The following is an 11362-nucleotide window of genomic DNA, read 5'->3' as shown; positions in this document are numbered from 1 at the left end:
ATAAAAACTGATTAATGATGAAGTATATAATCATATCCATCAGATAAGACTATTGCTGTAGTCATGCTGTTGGTGTTGTTGCTTGAGATGTCAAATGGCCCCATGTCTTACTGTACTGTAAATGAGAGAATTGTTTAAAAAAATATATATATTTGGAACACAAGCCAAAATATTTGGCCAATTATGTCACTTTTCCCCATTAGTGATAACAAAATTAAATCTGTTTACGTATGACGATGCCTCTTTAATCGCGCTGTAACCAAAGAATAAGCCAAGACTTTATTTGTCATGTTATACATGTTATAAGCAAGATCAAATACTTGCTGAGAAAGACGATGACGTATGCATTGAAATATTCGTTTACAAAGTATGAATCATATTTCGTAATTATTTTCGTTTGATGTAAGCCTGATTTATCGCCTAAAGCTTGCTAATTTCACGGCTTTCTTCATTAAGCTTTACGAATCAAGGCGTCAAGTCGTATGTGTAACGAATTATGAGTGATATTGACAGATCACAGATGTACATAAAATTCTTTAACATGCTGAACTCGCACATGTATTCAAGTTCGTCATAGTGAGATAAAAACAAATGACGAATTCCCAATGGTGAAAAAATTCTTGTTTTTTGTTCTTACTTTCTGTGTTTTCAATATTCCATTGAAATTTTCTTTGATTTTACTAAATGAGAATTGCGGATTGTTACAAGCATACGGGTCACATTGCATGCAAGGGAATTCAGATTTTTTTAATGGATAGAAATGAGCAACAGAACATAAAATAATAATTATATTTTGCTATTATTTTGTTGCCTTGCCGATAAAAGAATCAATGGAATTCAAAGAAGTGATATTGACCAATAGAATGCCATTAATTTATGTTTGCAGAGAATGGTACATAGGGCCTGCATAAACTATAATCATAACTATAAATGAGTGAAACATAGAATCGAGCCAAGTGTTAATAGGTTGACCATGAAGTAATCATCGTTACTCTATCGGGGCAGATAGAAATAAACTTACTGTCAGTATAAAACATATATAGATATTTAAAGAAATTCATGTGATGAGTGTGGGTCAACGGATCAAAGAGCTTATCTCTTGGCATTATGTCTTGGCATGCATATACCCGAAAGCAATCCGTTAAATAATGCATTCCGGTTTTGCCCTTTAAAGACACCGTAATATATTTCATGTTAACCCTTGAATGTTCGCCTTGATGTGATTAGGTGTAGACCGCGCCTTGTCTGAGGTCGCCCTGGGCTCAGGTGGAGTGCCAAGAGAAGAAGAAGAAGTCATTAACCTCATCGTTAAGTCAATTGCCTTTGGCACTTGTCGTTTTCCGAGAAATATTCTTGTTAGCTGCGAAAAGTTTCTATCATGTCACTCAAATTGACATTGACACAACTGTAATATGCAAAACATGATGGAGATGGTGGCGAAGAAGAAGAAGAATAAGAATAATAAGAAGAATAAGAACAATAATAATAAGAAGAAGAATAAGAAGAAGAAGAAGAAGAAGAGGAAAAGTAGAAGGAAAAAAAAGGGAAGAAGACAATAATAATAAGAAGAAATGTAAACAAAAATTATATGTAGTTGAGTTGATTAAAAAAAAAATCTTATTATTAGTGTCAGAGTTATTGGCTTTCAGATGGGGAGGGGGGGAGCTTGGGCCAAAGAAAAAAAAGGAAAAGGGCCAATGAGAAACATTTGTGAAAATTTGCTGGATCGCTTTGTTCGCTCTCATATCATTGCTTACCACCAGTGGCACATTATACTACAAGGCAGAGTTATCCCATTGTAACCTATTTATCCTGAATTAATTTTACTTCATTTCTTAACCGCTCTGAATATCCATATGTCCTGTCAATACAAATAGCACGTTTTAAAGCTAAGTGTAAATATTAATAGACTGAAAATTGTTCAAAGTCACGAAGTAATCAATCCAACAACATTCGAAGTTCATTCTAAATAAAACCCGATTTCTCTCGAGGGAACACTTGGTCTATATCTAGAACTTCTAATTCAAGTTCATCTCTCACTCATGCTAAGTATATATTCCCAAACGGTCAGATATAGGAGAGGTGATGGTGTGGCATGTTAGGTTATAGCTTCATTTACAGCTATTGAGTATTGAGTCACATTCACACCGCTGAAACCGACTCCAGGGAAGCGTTTCATCAACATTATTATCCGAAAAGTTGTCAAATCTGACAACTTTCCCTGATTCTGATTGGCTGAGAGATACTGTTTCTATGGTAGTTGTCGGAAAAAATAATTTCATGAACGCTCCCCAGACCGATCAAAGCTGTCAGTAAACGTTATTCCGAATGGAATCATCGATCATCGATCGGTTTGAAGTCGGTTTAATTGGTGTTACTGTAAACATAAGAGAGAGAGAGAGAGTACGAGAGAGAGAGAAAGAGGGGGGGGGGCAGAAACAACAAAAATAACCACATCACATGCACACCACCCCTTCCAATAACAACGACAACCATAATGGCAAACGCAAATCTAGTAGGTTGAGAGTAAATGTATTTTTGAAAATATTAATCTCTCTAAAGGTACATCAATTATTTTTACAAATAAAAATGCTTCAAAAGAAAAAAAAAACAAAGAAGGAAAAGGAAATGAAATGAAAAAGGTAAATTATGTTATTGTTTCATGGATAACTCTATTAAAAAGTAAACTTTTATTAAAAGAAAAATCATTATTGTATTATCACTCACTCGCGACTATTTAGAACTTTTATCCAATCTGAAATGTTGTGCCCCCTCTTTATTTTTTTTAATTTTTTTAGATATTTCTTTTACGGGGCCAATTTTGCTACTGACTCAATGTATATATTATATTGCAAACCAAGCCAGTCAGGAACTATATATCAATTGGAATATTACCTAAATATTTAGCTCAAGTTCATGGCGATCAGGCTTAAGACTTTCTTGTCAATTTCCTGTCTGAAATTATTTTGGAGGAGTCCCAAGGGCCTCCAAAGAGAGATGTAGGTTTATGTTTGAACGGTCGTTTGATGGTATCCTTGATAAGAAAGCCAGAAAGGAAATTCCATTCTGCAAGTCACTGCCTTGATTCTACTACATCATCCAAGGTTCCTAGATGATAAAAGGTGTCTAAAACTATTGACAAGGGGGTTGAGATTTCTATTAAAAGAGTAATGGTAAATTGTTTTTTTGACTGAACATAGGCGTTTTAAAAAAAAATTATTGCTTTTCCTAATTTTCATAATTCTATGGTCTCCCATTGCGCATACTTTAAAGCATATCGTGAAAAATGGAACGTAAGTGCATACAATATTTATTTTTTGATGAGCTATTTGTTTCAAAACGTTTTTTTATTCTAAATTGTGTTTAGGTGTTTTTCTACTCTGTGTTAAGGTGTAGTAATTTCGTATTCTCTAGTTGTTGTTGATATTTTTTTTAATCTGGCACATACCTTTAAATTAAGAGTATTCGCGTGAGCATTTAGGGCTGCTGTTCTTTTGCAAATTATTGAATTGTCAATTGTTTTGAAGAACAAAACAAAATAGCATAATGAAAATATTAGCATTCATGTGAGCGTGGGCAAAAATGGTAAGTGATCTTTCATCATGACCATAATTATTTTTTCATAAAAAATATACCATAACGTTGAAATGCCCGGCGCCATTGTGGCGGCTCTTCATGATTTTCATTGTTGCTTCATGCTGAACGTAACGTCACGGTTCGCTTCTATTAAGTCGTTTGAAAAAGACAACTGATGAAAGGGGTCCGTGTTGTAGAATCGTTATTAAAAGTTTTAGGAGCAAGCACCATTGCTGAAAGCCTCTGTTTATGAACCTCGTATATTAAAGGAGGACCAGTAAGCTCGAACTGTGAAAATGTCACAAACATATAAATTCCCCTTGTTCATGAAAATATGATATCTACTTGATTGTAATTGTTGCAATCTATATCTTCAAATCAGCAACAAAAGAAACCTATATTTCATATAGCAAAACGCAAAAGAAATAATACACGACATAGTCGACTCCCTCGTTTGCATATTATTAGCGATGTGCATGTTTTGTGGGAATATGAAAAACATTGAAAATGTCATGAACTTTTAAATTTACTTTCGAGTCTGATGATTTTTTTAGCGTCGCGCTTAATTTGTTTTTTCTGTATTCATTCAATCCATTTTTGTTAGGGTGGACTAGTCTACCAATTAAATTTTAATTTTAATTTTAATTTTTATGTTAATTTAATCTTAATTTTTAATTTTTAATTTTAATTTTAATTTTCTGGGGTTGCCACGCAGTCAAGCTTAGCTTATAATGGCAACCCCTGCAACCTTCTAACAATCGATATATATTAATAGAAAATGCAATTATGTTCAATGTTTTGCTTATCAGTTATACGTATATTATTATTGTATTTTCTTTGTTCATGTGTTTATGAAAAAGTGTTGCAGAAACCAATAAATGAAATGAAATGAAAAATGAAAATTTCTTTTATTTTCGTTAATTTCCTTATCTTTAATGTATAGTTTGAAGCGTTGTATCGGTTTCTAATATTATTTTCAAATGAACTTTTATCATCGACATAACAACCTTTGTTGCAAAGTATGCGTTTCTTTAAAGAGAACATATCTCCTTCAACTTTTTTCTCAAGATAAAATATCTTTTGCTTTTCTTTGCGGTTCATATCATCTTGAAAGTTGAAAGTCATCTCTAATTAGAAAGATAATTATCGGCGCCTCTCTTGTGCCTTGACAAAAACCACTAACTGATGATTCGCTTATCAGGCTCTGAACAATATGTCAATTCCAAATCAGGAATTGAGACATGTAAAGATATTCTGCCGATTATCTTGTGAAAAAAGGTAAACTCAGCACACGACACTGCTGATTGTTGTCAAAGGCTTTCCATGCTTTCTCGATCATCGGCGTGCAGATAGAGGGGGGGGGGGGGGAGTCTTGGGGCTATGGCCCCAACCGTTTCACCATAAAAAAAAAGAGAGAGAAAAGGAAGATAAACAGATAAATAAAATATTGAAAAATATCATTTCCTCAATATTACGTAAAAATCTATCCAAAAATTATATTTTTGATTAGATATTACAAAGATCAAAATTTTTCTTATTCACTTCGCTCGCTCGCATCCTTTCAGAACCGTTTCTCCATCCGCCAGTAACTGCCCCTCAACTTTATCGGGGGCTAATTATGCCACTGATATCGATGAACAAAATACAACTAATTTAAGATCATATGTACATATATATATATATACTGTATATATATTTGTATACTGTATAATGGAATTAAATGCATCTAAAAAAGAGACGGTAACATTAAAGTGGATGTCACATGTAGTCAGTGTTAGTGCGAATAGCGGGATGGGTCACAAATATGTATTCAACTCCCAATAAAATAAGCAATAATGTCATCGCTGATAATATTAATCACAAGCTCTTTTCATGGAAGGTGCTGTGGCCGAGTGGTCTAAGAAAACTGACTAGAGACATAACAATTCGAGGTTCGATTCCCAGCCATGGCACCAGGCGCAAAAAATATGAAATGAGCGAAAAGTTTTACAAAAAATGACGAAAGTCAGAAACTCCAACCTTTTGGCCTGCACCACAAAAAAGAAAGAAAAAAAAATGGTCGTATGAACAGGGAAATGAGTACTAGTGGTACATCTATAATATGAACATGATGTTTTCATGAATCACTGTCTGCAACTTACCCAAGATCTGAAACACGAACGATCTGACCTTGCGGCTAGAATTGAAAAGGAAAGAGAAAAAAAATGACATAAGAATGACATATTCATGTTTCGTCTATTGTTTTCATCAGGTATTTTCCCTTCGACATTCTTCTTTGTTATTTTCGTCTTAAATTAGGAAGTCTACATTCTTCAGACATCGTCGAGTATGAATCATCTCCATGGGGCCCGTTGCAGAAAGAGTTGCAATCAATCGCAACTCTAAAAATCATGCGTAACTTGATTTTCAACCAATCAACTGCGCGCATTTGGGACTTGCGATTGATTTGTTGACTTGCGTTTTAACGCAACTCTTTCTACAACGGGCCCCAGGTAAGGATGAGGTCACGAGTACAACTTTTGAAAGGATTCAGAAAAAAATCTGGTTGGTGGCAGCCCCCAATAAAATCATCGTCCTAAAACTTGACAATTGTTTATATGATTTTTCTGATTCATTCATGGTAAAATCCATCATAATTTTTGTATATGTAACTTTTCTGCATTTGATGAATTCCTCTTACCTTAGGATTAACGTCCCATTAGAAAAAAGGTTCAAATTCTTCTTTTTTTCAGATCATTCAAGCTCTTACTGTTTTAATTCAAGGATATATGTTTATGATTAAAGTGTAATATTATTCATAATACAATCAAATGAAAAAAACATTGCACCAGTTAAAAAAGGGATAAATGATAATTGAAATAATAATATTATGATCAGGTCCAAACAATATTCAGAAAGTGGGTGGCTGTAAAAGCTTGGCCAAATGTTTCTGTTGATAGCAGAAACTTGGGAAGGGGTGGGGTGGTTGAAGCACCTCGACTCATGCCCCCGACCTGTTTCGTATGCCCTTGAGAACGATTTTAAATTACACTTCTCCAATCTCATCAAGGTGGTAATAGCTCAACGCCTTCGTCTGCTCATTTCCACCGATTAAATGATACTCCTTTAGAGATTCACATAGAACTGTAGGCATAAAAATACAAAGTCACAGTACTCTAGCTGCATAATATGCTGCTTCATATCATACAATTTTTTTAAAACAGTTTTCGAATGATTGTTTTCTGAACTTGTTTATGGATTACAATCATGATCTTTGGTATGGTATGTCTAAAATCTCAGCTCGTGCTTCGCGATTTCTTTAGAAAACGGTGTATTTTATTCACGATTTTAAAAAATGTCTTAAAACTTCCCGTTTTCAGAACGAATATATGGAAAGTAAAATGAAAGAATAAACAGAGTAAAACAATTATTCATATAATTAAATAGGGGTAAATGAATAGTTTACCAAAATGAAATACATGACAAAACATAATTCATAAAAAAAAGTATTATATTCAAATATACTTTAATTTATAAACCCTATTAAACTACCGGTCCTATTTTAGCAGAAGGGGAAGGAAGTCACTGCTATTTTTTTAATCACCGAAATTGATACAAATTATTGTTGGCGGTAATTTGGGGGGGGGGGGGGTAGCATGGGGGCATGTCCCCCGTAACTCTGAATTGGTTGATATTAACAGGGAGTTGGGGGTTAGAAAAGTTGCCTTTGAATTTCCAGAGCAGCGTTTAAACCAGCAGGCATTACTATAAGCCAATATGCCATTCTCGTCCACTCATTTTTGAAGCGTACTATGTGTCAAGAATTTGCTCTTTTTTTTTTTCAATTCTTTTATTTCATTTCCATTAAAAACATAATACAAAGTAATATAAAGTAATACAAATCAAGTACAATTTTACAGAAGGGCATTCTTACTTCGTAAAAAAAAAACCCAGAAAAAACAGTATAATATAGAGCATAAATGGAAATGAGGGTAATCTTGCAGGTAATCATTCCGAATTATAATTTATAAATTAAAATGCCAAGATTTCTCCTATCCACAAATATCGTGTAACCCGGCTTGGATTGACCCTACAAGTAAACAGAAATATTTTAAGTCTAAATATTTTATCCTTCGTTTCCCAAAGGATATCCCGTCGTAAATCTAAACGGAATGATGTATTTCAACCAATTTATGGATTTTGAAATCATGAAACCTCGCAAATAAGATAAAGTATTTAGATTTATCAACATGTCAATCGTTTTATACTGACGGCTGAAAGTCATTTTCAAAAACTACATCAATCATGTTAATCTCTGAACGAATTATGTTTGAATTTTCAGATCAGTTCATCAATGTAAATTGGATCGTGTTGTAGGGATTAAAAATATAAAATTCGAAACATCAATTGAGCCTCTTAAGGATTAATCTCTGGGTCCTAAAACGATGAGCCGACAAATTCCACAAACCATATCCTACCAATTATATTTTTCATGTTGATCATTTCATACTTTATAATTGATGTGGCTTAAAGATTACTATTAATTTCACCGATAAACCCGGGAATATTTTGCCTCGCGTTGGAGATTGGAGATATGGAGCTGTAGATCTCACAGTCATGTTGAACTAAATACTTCGAAAAATTAATCTTTAGCTCCCGATACGTGAGCGTTCAAAATTGTAAATTATCCCGGAGTATAATACTCTTCGGATCATTTAAAGAATATTCCATTAATAGTCTTAACCATAGGCTAGAATGATATACATGTATATATATATATTTTTTTATTTGCAGGTTTAATTGAAAAAAAATCAACATGATAAAAATTTACTCTACTGGAATGATTAAAAATTATAATGAAATTCATGAAATGCAAATGAATGAAAGACTGATAGACCGTATTTGGAAATGGTGACATTATGAAAAAGCGACGTGGAAAATTGTTAATCTTCAGATAACTCCATCAAACCTCTTTATAGTAGATTTGGATACGCTTACAAGTGATCCACAAAACCCTAGAAAAGTAAAGCCGATAATTCTAACTCATTAATCAACAGTCTACATAATGACCATTGATCCATTACAACATTAACTCGTGGCCTCACTTCCGCGTTTGATGAACTTAATCATGTTAATGATGTCGTAATGGAATCAAATTGAACATTTTGGATTCGATGACAATTATTTCGATTGGAGGACAGTGGCTATAACGACTGTAAGATATTCTTTTATTTGGGAAATATATACATTTCCGGTAACAAGCAAGCAAAAACAAAAATACCCCCCCATAAAAAATGCAGCAGAAAGGAAAAACAACCTTAGAGTGAAATGCACAACTAACTAACCAACGTGACAAAGACTGTCCGTGCAAAGTTATTCATTACCTTACTTTTCATATTTTATGCTTGGTCAAAAGTAAGGGAGACAAATAATAAAGTGAAGTTTTTAAAACAATTAGAATTAAAATGAGGTCATCATGTAATCATGGTAACTGTAATCAATTAGTCCATTTCACTTACAATGGCCACTTTAAACTATATAATGTGTACATATTCCATTTTCTTGTAAAAGGGATAAATTTGGAAGACTTAGCCAAATTTGATATGTTTGGTAGTATATAATCTTCCGAGATAATTCAATTGCAATTAGTAAGATTAGCTTCAGTTTTTCGCATTTTTTGTCAATAATGAGCATGCGTTACATATTACACATAAGCCTAAAATTATATCATACACTGTCTTTTATAATACACGAACGCTTTTCGTCATTATATTCTATAAGTTAATCGATTTTGGTTTTCTTCTCATGTTCAAAAGGCCTTATTAGACCGACTTTTGAAATGATTTGATTGATATTATGATAAAACACATTCTAAATTTGTCAAGATATCAGGGGCAAGGGGATCGGTCTCCCATGTAATTCCTCAGTTCTATGCATATAATAAGCCCCTTAAAAATCGTGTAATTCATTTGATTTTTAAGGATGTAGTCTGACTGGGTTTTTTTTATCCACTTCTATCGATATTTTCCCTCTTGCTCATCATTTTTGTTTGTAACCTTTAAACTGTCAACATCGATGAGACAGATATGGTTTTCTGCACTCTGCTCTTATCTTAAACCAATTCACTTCAAATACTTAACGACATACAAAAAGGAGGCGGGGTAAAAACTAGTGCAGTCACACCAACGAAACCGAGTCCAATCCGACCGATGATATGCCTTCGCAAATAACACTATAGTATTGATCGGCCAGGAACCGGTTTAGCCGGGTGTGACTGTTGCATAGCCGTAGACGCGTGACGTGATTAACCCCGGTTTCCGACCACGGTCACTGAAAATAACTCTCCAGATTGAAAATCCGGGACCGTTTAATAAGTCTCAAATGATTCACCGAGAGGGGGGAAATCTATTGTTTGGCATCAAAGACATAATTGTCATCAAGTCTTCATCTGACCCATTTGTCATGAGCTTGTTGTTTGGATCCAAAGCTGCTGGATTTGGAGATAATTAGGGTAGTCCTACTTTCGCCGGTGAAAGGAAATCCCCAACAAAAATACAATTCGATGTTATAATTTTGAATAGTGTTTCGAGATGACACTTAGATCCCACAGGAGGTGTTTCATACAGTTGAACGCAAAGTTTGGGATAAATTTATGAATCACTTAAATACTGATGATATTGTTGAAAATGAAATTGTTTGCTGTAATTTCTCTTATACTATTCTGAGTTATATTCCACATTATTAGAAAGCCGCTGTCCGATTGGTAAAAAGTGGATCACGTGATAACAAGTTCGTTGTAATGTGTACCAGCTTGCTGGTATTAGCCTGTGTATCAACATGCGTGCATAAGCGCACATTCATCAAACCTATTATAACTAAAACTTGAAGGTATAGCCATGCCCATGTGTAATTTCTTTTCGACAAAATCGCTCCTGGAATATAAGACATTAATAACATTTTGGTTTGTCTTTCGAAAGACTGCTACCTTCAAAAAGCCTCGGAAATAATAGTTTATCCCATCATTGTCACTAATTGTAATTGTTGGTTATTTAGAAGTATATTATTTACATTAGATTCATAATTTGACGGGGGAAAGGGATACCAGTTAAAATGCTACATGATTTATTCAATGACTGATTGAAAATTTATAGATACAATTGATTTGATTAACTTCACTTCTTTTCCATCTATCTATGAAGTTTCAGGTAAGGTCACACGCCTCCAAATTTCACACTTTCTTGCGTGTGGTTAATATAAATCATCCATTTATTTTTTTTTCGGACATAAATATCATCAGTAAAAAACCCCGCAAACATTAAATCAAAGATCTCGATCATGATTATAGTAAACAAAGAAAAAGCTTATGCTACCAACAATAAACGAAAGTACCCCCCCCCAATAAAAAAACACCTGTTAATTCACACCATCGAAACCGACTCCCGACCGATTATTATTTCAAATAGCATACCATCAGTCGGTTTGGAATCGGTTCCGTTGGTGTGACTCGAAAAAATAACATCATTATTATTAGCATGTTACGCTATACCACTGCATTAGCGCCTTCATGCTCTACTTTGTTTGAGCCTGCCACTCTAACAAAACGTTGTTTAAACTTTTTGAAATTGTTTAAACTTTTAAAACAACTTGTTCAAAAAAAGTTTAAACAGTAGTTTTTAGAGTGACGGGATTAATCAACGTGCTTAAAATTTTAAACTGCGTTTTTACAGTATAGTTAATAAGTTGATGGGGGACATGTTTTAATGAAAATATATGCCATTTGGGGTATAGCTTTTACCCCCTGATAATT

Source organism: Lytechinus pictus, chromosome 16, assembly GCF_037042905.1.
Source record: "Lytechinus pictus isolate F3 Inbred chromosome 16, Lp3.0, whole genome shotgun sequence".
Lineage (NCBI taxonomy): Eukaryota > Metazoa > Echinodermata > Echinoidea > Temnopleuroida > Toxopneustidae > Lytechinus > Lytechinus pictus.
The sequence above is the reverse complement of the archived record's forward strand: the minus strand, read 5'-3'. Positions refer to the sequence as shown.